The following is an 8,796-nucleotide window of genomic DNA, read 5'->3' as shown; positions in this document are numbered from 1 at the left end:
TGTGGTAATGGTTCCTGTCCTTAAAAAGTTGTGGGACAATGCTTGTGAATTTTTGAGTTTGCTTGTTGTTTGCTTGTTCACTAGAAACCAGCAGCGAGACCGTAACAGGATAAGGCTGTCCCTCATGTGGCTTGACCCTAAGAAGTTAGACTTCTGGTTGGATATATGCCATTGTATCCTCGTGTTCATCTAATGGTCTCCAGGTTCTCAGGAAGTGTTTACCTCTCAGTAGAAGCTGTTTATATGTTCCTCTTACTTTTGTGGTAGGTCTTACCCTCCTTTTGTACGACATGTTAGCAGAGAATGGACATTAGCTTTGGGGCTGGCTGAAAATAGCTTTATTACTTTTATTTGAGGAAGGAGGGCAGGCTTGAGGAGGGGCAGCTGAGCATTAAACCCCAAGCTGAGGGTTTCAGTGCTAGCTTCCCTTTTGCTTGCTTTGAATGGACTATTTTTTAACTTGTAGATTATTTCTAGCTTTGATATTACAAAGAATGTGGTAAGTTTCTTACCACATGTGGCTTCCAAAAAACAAAAACAAAAAAAGCTCAGTTGGCCCCAATCTTTCTAGAACCCTGTGATTTAAATGGAGAACAGTACCCTCTCTAACATTTTCCTCTTAGCTCAGAAGAAAAATACTCTACAGGTGTTTCTCTAGGAAGGGCAGCTGGACCTGGCAAGAGGAACCTCTAAAGCTAGAAAGTGGTCAGAGGGGAGTTTATTTCCATATTTAGGAATGTCAACAATGAGGCAGGGACATATGCTAGTAAGGACACAGTCCTCTTTGTGTGTGGGGGGAACATAGATGTTCCCTTTTTTAAAGAGAGAGAAGAGAGAATTTTTAATATTTATTTTTTAGTTCTCGGCGGACACAACATCTTTGTTTGTATGTGGTGCTGAGGATCAAACCCGGGCCGCATGCATGCCAGGCGAGCGCGCTACCGCTTGAGCCACATCCCCAGCCCCATAGATGTTCCCTTGATTCAAAAATTAAAAATCAAGGTCTCATGTATATTAAAAGAAGAGTTTGATAAGGCTGTTATCAAAAACCACCAAGGTCTCTTGGTGCTATTTCCCTTTCCTGAGGCGACCTCTTTTGATTTTGCATTTGCTACTATGTATCTAAATAGCATGCTTGTATCACTTTAATGGATACAAATGGTTTGAATGAAAAGGTGAAAACTTTTTTTTAAACCATTAAACACAACTTTTTATCAGGCCAGCCAATGGATAAAGTTTATTTCACTTTTTAAAACTTATGATTGTTACTATTGGTTTTTTTTGAGTTGTGCTCTTTCCATGTCGCCCATGCTGGCCTGGAACTTGTGGACTCACAGGATTCTCTTGCCTTAGCCTCCTGATAGCTTGGACCCCAGCAGCTGCCATCACACCCAGCTGCAAACTCTGCCTTACAGGGACTTTGGGATAGGGAATTGATGCTGTGTCTAGAGATCTCTGAATTTCTCTAACTGATCACAGCAGAAATTAACAGTGTGGCAGAAACACCACACTCCTCTGACTGTAGGAGTCAAATCACAGTAGGTTGAGCTGTGCATGCAGACAGATGAGGCTGCTGTTGGGGAAATTCCAGGTAAGCAGCCAGAGGAACTCGGGCAAGGTAGGCTTGCCCCCCATACGGGAAGTGGGTGTGAAGCAGGGAGTGTGTCCGTTGGTGGTGATGGGCCTGGAGATCCTGCACAACACTCTGCGCTCCAAGGGCAGAACGCTGGGAGCTGACCCAGAAACACTGGATGCCAGTATTTACATTGTCTTAAATACAGGGGACTAAATAGTTTTACTATTTCTTCATTTCCCTATATGGTTTTTAATGTTTTAACAAAAATATTGTGTTCACTGTAAAGCCATGCTTTTTCTCCTATTATCGATCCCTTTGCAGGCTTTAGCTTTTACATGGTCATTTTCTTGGGCCCCAACTTTCCTCATAAAGTGGGGAGGCCTGTGTGTTCCTCAGCTCCATCTGCTGTTTTCCAATGAGGGACCTACTCTTGTACCCTTATAAAGTAAACTTGAACGCTTGTGGGAGACATGTTTGAGGTTGGGGATACCAGGGCTTGACTGCTGTTGCTTTAGGAAAGATTCATTATGGAGATGTTCCAAGTACACAAAGGCCGAAGAATATAATGACCCCCACATACTACAGGCTCCCAAGGAAAATCAACTTTATTCTTGTTTCATCCATTTCCTCCACCTCACACACTTATTTAAAAAAACAAAAAACTGGATTATTTTAAAGCAAATTCCAGATTTAAAAATTTTTTTTTTTTTTTGTAGTTGTAGGCAGACAACATGCCTTTATTTTATTTGTTTATTTTTATGTAGTGCTGAGGATCAAACCTAGTGCCTCACATGCGCAAGGCAGGTGCTCTGCCACTGAGCTACAGCCCCAGCCCAGAGTTCTTGCCTATAAGATTCTTCAGAATATGTCTAAAAGATAAAGTGTTTTAAAACATTATTGGCCAGGTGCTTTCTGAAAGATGAAGCCTTTATTCAGTGGGAAAGCCCCCTTGTGTCCAGAAGTTAGATGGTACATGCCTGTCCTCTGGGGCTCTGGAGGCTTAGGCAGGAGGATCACAAGTTCAAAGTCAGCCTCAGCAAAAGTGAGGTGCTAAGCAACTCAGTGAGACCCTGTCTAAATAAAATCCAAAACAGGGCTGGGATGTGGATCAGTGGTTGAGTACTCCTGAGTTCAATCCCTGGTACCCGCCCCGCCAAAAAAAAAATTGCATCCATTAAAAGCACTTGTCTGATAATGAGCAAGCACCCTGCCTGTCTTTCCTGCTTCCACCTTCCATCGTCTCTTCCACCTGGGTCTCCCATTGCTGAGCCAGTGACCAGCATGGCCTCGGTCTCCCCGGTCTGCCTAGTCTGCTTCCAACCTGTCTAGCTTTGTTATTTTGCCCCTTTGATGTTCACTATGCCTCTGCCACGTTCCCTCCTGCCATTTTGGTGGTGTTTGAGAGGGAGGGAAGGTCAGAGTTCCAATCTGTCTTACCCAGGAATTCTTGACTATGGATGTTTTAGTAATATTTATAGAAAGTTTATTGGAGGGCTGGGGATGTGGCTCAAGCGGTAGCGCGCTCGCCTGGCATGCATGCGGCCCAGGTTCGATCCTCAGCACCACATACAAACAAAGACGTCTGCCGAAAACTAAAAATAAATAAATAAATAAACAAACAAACAAATAAATAAATAAGAAAATTTATTGGAATGTTTATGTTGGAAAAAACCTCTAACAGTTGGGTGTAGGAAGTAGAGAATGAAAGAACACTGCTGGCCCTCCCTCCTGCCCAGCCTTAGTACCAGAGGAGACATTCTGAAGAGTTTGGACATCCCAGGAGTTTGGCCTATGCTGTATGTGCACACTCAGACTTGCAGGTTCTTTCTTTCTGAAAGATGAAGCCGATATTCAGTGGGAAAGCCCCCTTGTGTCCATAAGCTAGATGGTTCCACTCCTAGAGCGTGTCAGTGTTGAGTCACCTGGTTCGCCCGATGTGGTAGCTGAGCCTCCGTGGGTGTCACAGTCATGCACTTCTTACTTGCAAGTTGCTCTAGATGTTGCAGGCTGGGCTAAACTGGGCCAAGAGAGTGCTTTCAATAGTTCATTTCCAGATTGTCAGGAAATAAAAGGATCTTCTCTCGGACTCTGCCTCCCCCTTTTACCTTCAGGCAATAGAAAGCTGATTAAAGACCAAAGGTGACAGGTAAGACTGCTCCGAAGCCGGGTGATGGTGCTCCCTGTACAACCTGGTGTGTGGGGTGCCTGGCTCATCAAAGCTGCTTTCTGCTGTCATGTTTGTGTGGAGTACAGAACATCAGCAAATATCTTAATGCCAGTGGTTTTCTCTTGGCTGTTATCAAATCCTGTTTAGCTCCAAGTTTCTCAAGGTTACTGAACTTATTCCCGAGATCTGAAGTCTTTAACCTTCCATCCACCTGAGACAGCGAGACATATGAAGAGTAGGGAAGAGTCCGGGAGCTGGAAATGGCGGAGGTGGTTGTACCAAACTCTGTTTCATGGCAGAGGAGACTTTGGAGACTTTATTAACAGAGTCTAGGTGCATACTAAAGCACAGCACCAGAGCTGCGCCTTGGCGGTAGAGCTCGCCTTTCTGATGACTGGGCTTTGTGTAAGCCCCTTCTATTCAGATCTTTTTTTTTTTTTTCAAATATATTTTTAGTTGTTGATAGACCTTTATTTATTTATATGCAGTACTAAGAATCGGACCAGTGCCTCATGCGTGCCAGGCAGGTGCGCTATCGCTGCGCCCCAGCCCCACATGGAGGTAGTTCCTAATCTCTTCAGAACACTGATACGGTGCAGAACGCTACTCATTAAAAGGAGCAAGAGGGTTGTTTCCTGGGAATGGCTGAGACGGTAGCAAGATCTGTCCTCTCAGGGTATTATTGCTAAAGACCTAGATAGCAGGTCTCCGCTTCCTGTTGGTTCTATTTCTAGAAGCAAGTGAAAGCTCTCTAATTGCAGGCTGCTGGATGGCTCTGCATGTTTCCCACTGTGCTAATTGGAAAAATATCATTTTCGACTAGTCGTGTCCTGCTTTGCAAAATAATAGTTGGCAGCTGAGTTGTCAGTTCCGTTCCTCAATAGTACTTCAGAGTTTCGCACCAAGGGTAACGAGCGGGTCTTTGGAACTCTCCGGGCAGCCCATGTGGGGTGCAAGGTCCATGGAGAGCTGACTTCAGCCCTGTTGGACAGTCTCTGTTGACCCCATCTCTTCTCCCAGGAACATTTATTGAACTGGATTTTAGTTCTGTTTTCTTGGAGGGCCAGATGCTGGGACGTTCGCCAGCAAGCCCGTTGGTGGCTGTGCAGGCCAGGCCTTGTGATTTGCAAGCAAGGTTCTTGTCTTTTAGCTGAAGTCCTGACTTCTGGCAGGGTTCCCATCAGACTAGTGTGGGTGGCCTTCCTGGGTTTTTGAAAGTACTCCCCGCGTGGGATCATAGGGCGAGTGACACTTGTGTTAGAGCCTTGGGGTTTCCTGGAGTGGTTCTGCTACGTTCTACCCCATCACTGTCTACACAGAGACAGGCTGTGAAGTCTGTTTCCCCTGGAAGCAGAGCTCTTAGGAGTCAGTGGGTTGCCTCCCATGTCGATGTTGCGCATAGTGAGGAGCATGCACTTTGGAGCCAGAGTTCTAATTCTAGCTCCAGCACTTTGAGTTGTTTGACCTGGGAGGTTACTAATCTTTCTAAGCCTCTGTTCTCTCATCTAAAGATTGGTGATGATAAATAACAGTGCTCATGTTACAGGACTTCATGAGGATTAAATAACATGATGCATGTGATGTGTATAGTGCCTGACTTTTTGAACACCTCTTCAAAGGTGTATATTAACTGTCCTCATTCTTCAAATAGAGGCATGTTACTTTTCTTGACATGGTAGTATTCCACTTGTCATTGATGCCCTAAGGCGTCTTTCCTGACTGGTGTGACAAGTAATTTTCCTAAACTATAACTTCATGTCTTAAGTCTGAAATGAAAGATTTAATTTTGGCAGATTGCTTTGAAAACCAGAGTGTATGACCCTGTATTAATTCAGATTACCTTAAACTGGGAGTGACAAAAAACTTCAAGAACAAAGAGGAACTTTCTCTCACAGATACAAGAAGCCCAGTGCTGTTCTGATGGCTCCCTGACCACCACAGTACAAAGAGGCTCTCCTTTCTTTCTTTTTTTTTTTTTTTTAAATTATTTTAGTTACTTGGTACTAGGATTGAACCGAGGGTGCTTCACCACTGAGCCATATCCCCAGCCCTTTTTTATGTTTTGTTGGACGTGGGGTCTCGCTAAGTTACTTAGAGCTTCGCTAAGTTGCTGAGGCTGGCTTTGATCCTCCTGCCTCAGCCTCCTGCGCCCTTGGGACTACAGGCATGTGCCATGCACCCAGTTAGGGGGCTCTTCCTGCCTATTCTAGCCTCAGCCTGTGGTGGCACCTTCAGAGAGCAGGACCGGGGCTGGGGATGTGGCTCAAGCGGTAGCGCGCTCACCTGGTATGCGTGCGGCCCAGGTTCGATGCTCAGCACCACATACAAACAAAGATGTGTGTCCGCCGAAAACTAAAAAATAAATATTAAAAAATTATCTCTCTCTCTCTCTCTCTCTTTTTTTTAAAAAAAACAAACAAACAAAAAAAAAAGAGAGCAGGACCCAAGGGGTCAATGTATTATTGGTCTGACCACATCGTGCTACCCAGGCGGGTAGGAAACAGCTTGTCCTCAAGTGCTGTGTACAGCCAGAGCAGTGCGAACCGCACTCCCAGCACCCGTTTCTGTGCCAGGATCCAGTCGGGAGGTAGAAGTCAGATATTTTAGCCAAACATTAGAGTTTAGAATGCTGCTTGTTAACTAGGCATGACCAGGTCACTGAAGTGGCAAGAAATAACCGCTCAGGCATGAAGGTGGCGGTCACCAAGTGCAGAGGCTGGAATCAAGACTTGGGCAGCTTGGGGAGACGTGAGGCTGAGCTGGGCCCCTGCGATGGGCTTGGTGGAGGCCTGTAGGCCTGGGCCAGCCCATGGCAGGGCGCTGCCCCAGGGGAGGTGATGAGGGGCCAACAGGCTGGTTCTGTGAGAGCTGAGGAACTGCACATAAGACTCACAGTGACCCCCGTGCTGGGAAACTGTCACTCCTAGGCGAGGCGACATTGCGAGACTAGCTTTTCCAAACAGGAGCCGGCGAGGGGTACACTTTTCCTTCCTCCAGCCCTGCGGTCTCACTCCTCCTTGGCAGCAGCTGGCACCATCTGGCTGGAGAGCCTTGCCCAGCATCAACGGCAGAGTCAGAAGGCCGGCTTGGAAGCTGTGTGGGGGCAGCTCCTGGCAGGTCCCTCCACTGAAATCATCTTTTGCCCTGTGCAATGACGCATGACACTCAGAGCCTGTGTGACCATCCTATGGATGCCCTTGCCCACTCTCCAAATGACCAGGTGGGCCAGTGGTTCTCAGCCTGGGCTGCACAAGGGACCCCTCTGTGTCGCTCAGGCCTGGCTCCCACCCAGGGCCCCGTGACTTGATTGGTGTAGGTGTGGCCTGGGTGTTAAAGATTTTAAAAGCTCCAGTGGGGAACAGTGTGCTTCCAGGGTGGAGAACCCTGAAACAGGAGCCCGGATGGCCACGTGGGGCGGATCCACTGGCCAGGAAGGAGGGAGTAGAGCTGGGGATGTGGCAAGACCTGCTTTCAAATCGGCACCTCCAAGCCCATCCACTGTTGGTGTTTGACCACAAGCCTAGTTTATAGGTTTATTTCTCACCTTCAAAATTAGTGACTATTCTCAACGCCTAATTGAACTCTCCTGGTTCAGACAGATAACCAAGTTCAAAGTGCTTTCCACGACTTTGGTCACAGCTTGTTTGAGCTTGGTAAAAAGGGAAACACCTCTCTCCGTCTGAAGGATGGAATGAAGGAGAGAACCCTGAAGATGAGACGATAGCAAGGTGTGGACAGTCTGAGTAAAGGGACAACATCACGACTTCCATGAGCCTCTGCCACCTTTTAAGCACTGTGCTACGTACTAGGTAAAAAGTAGGTCTTTAAAACTTTTTGTTGGGCTGGGGATGTGGCTCAAGCGGTAGCACGCTCGCCTGGCATGCATGCAGCCCGGGTTCGATGCTCAGCACCACATACAAACAAAGATGTTGTGTCCGCCAAAAACTAAAAAATAAATATTAAAAAATTCTCTCTCTCTCTCTCTCTCTCTCTCTCTAAAAACAAAACAAAACAAAAATCCCAAAACTTTTTGTTGTGAAATCTTTCAGACATAGGAAAGGTACAGAGAATAAGGAGGGCTGGGGATGTGGCCAGTAGTACATGGTTAGCATGCAAGAGTGCCTGGCTTTAATCCCCAGCACCAACCAAACAAGAAGTCGAAAGCAAATGAAAGGAATAAATAACACAGACTCTGTACCCACGATACAACTTCAGATTTTAGGGTCTGGATTGCTTTCCCCTTATCCAATTTCAGACTGAGTTTGGTGTTTATTATTTTTTCTCTTGACTGGACACATGTACACCTGCCCGTCAATAACCTATGACATTGTGCAAGACTTGAAGCCACACATGAATCATGTCTTACACATGGCTTTCTTTTGGCTTCACTTTGTAGTTGTGAGTCTCCTCTGTGTCATCACCTGTGGCTCTGGCTCAACATGACCGCAGGGCTCTTGGTTATCTGTTGCCAACATGTAGATGGTTTCCAGTTGTATGCAATTACAAAGACTGCTTCCTTCACATTTCCCCCTGCTGAGGACTGAACCCAGGCCTCCCAGGGCCTCCTGCATGCTGGGCTACTGCTCTACCGCTGAGCTGCCCGGGGCCCCTCCATTAGCATTCCTAGTGGGTCACCGTGGGCACCAGTGAGAGTGATCTAGGAGCAGCTTTGCATACCGTGGCACATGCTCATCTTTAATCTTGAATATTGCAAAATCCATCTGAGACTTCACCCAGTCGCTGCCCTCGTCCTCTGTGTGTAAGTCTCAGTTCTGTGCCTTTGCCAACATTTGGTATTGACAGACTTTAACAGTTTTGCCAAAAGTCATTGCTTAGCCATCTCTGAGGCGGCCTTTTCATTTCAGGTGCAGACACTGAGCATCAGGAATCAAATAGCTCATCGCTCCTGGCCACGGCAGACACTACAGAGAGCTGGTTCTGACCTGGGCTTGCTGGATCCGGCAGACACTACAGAGAGCTGGTTCTGACCTGGGCTTGCTGGATCCCGCAGACACTACAGAGAGCTGGTTCTGACCTGGGCTTGCTGGATCCC

This window comes from Marmota flaviventris, chromosome 14 (assembly GCF_047511675.1).
Source record: "Marmota flaviventris isolate mMarFla1 chromosome 14, mMarFla1.hap1, whole genome shotgun sequence".
In the NCBI taxonomy this organism is placed as follows: domain Eukaryota; kingdom Metazoa; phylum Chordata; class Mammalia; order Rodentia; family Sciuridae; genus Marmota; species Marmota flaviventris.
The sequence above is the reverse complement of the archived record's forward strand: the minus strand, read 5'-3'. Positions refer to the sequence as shown.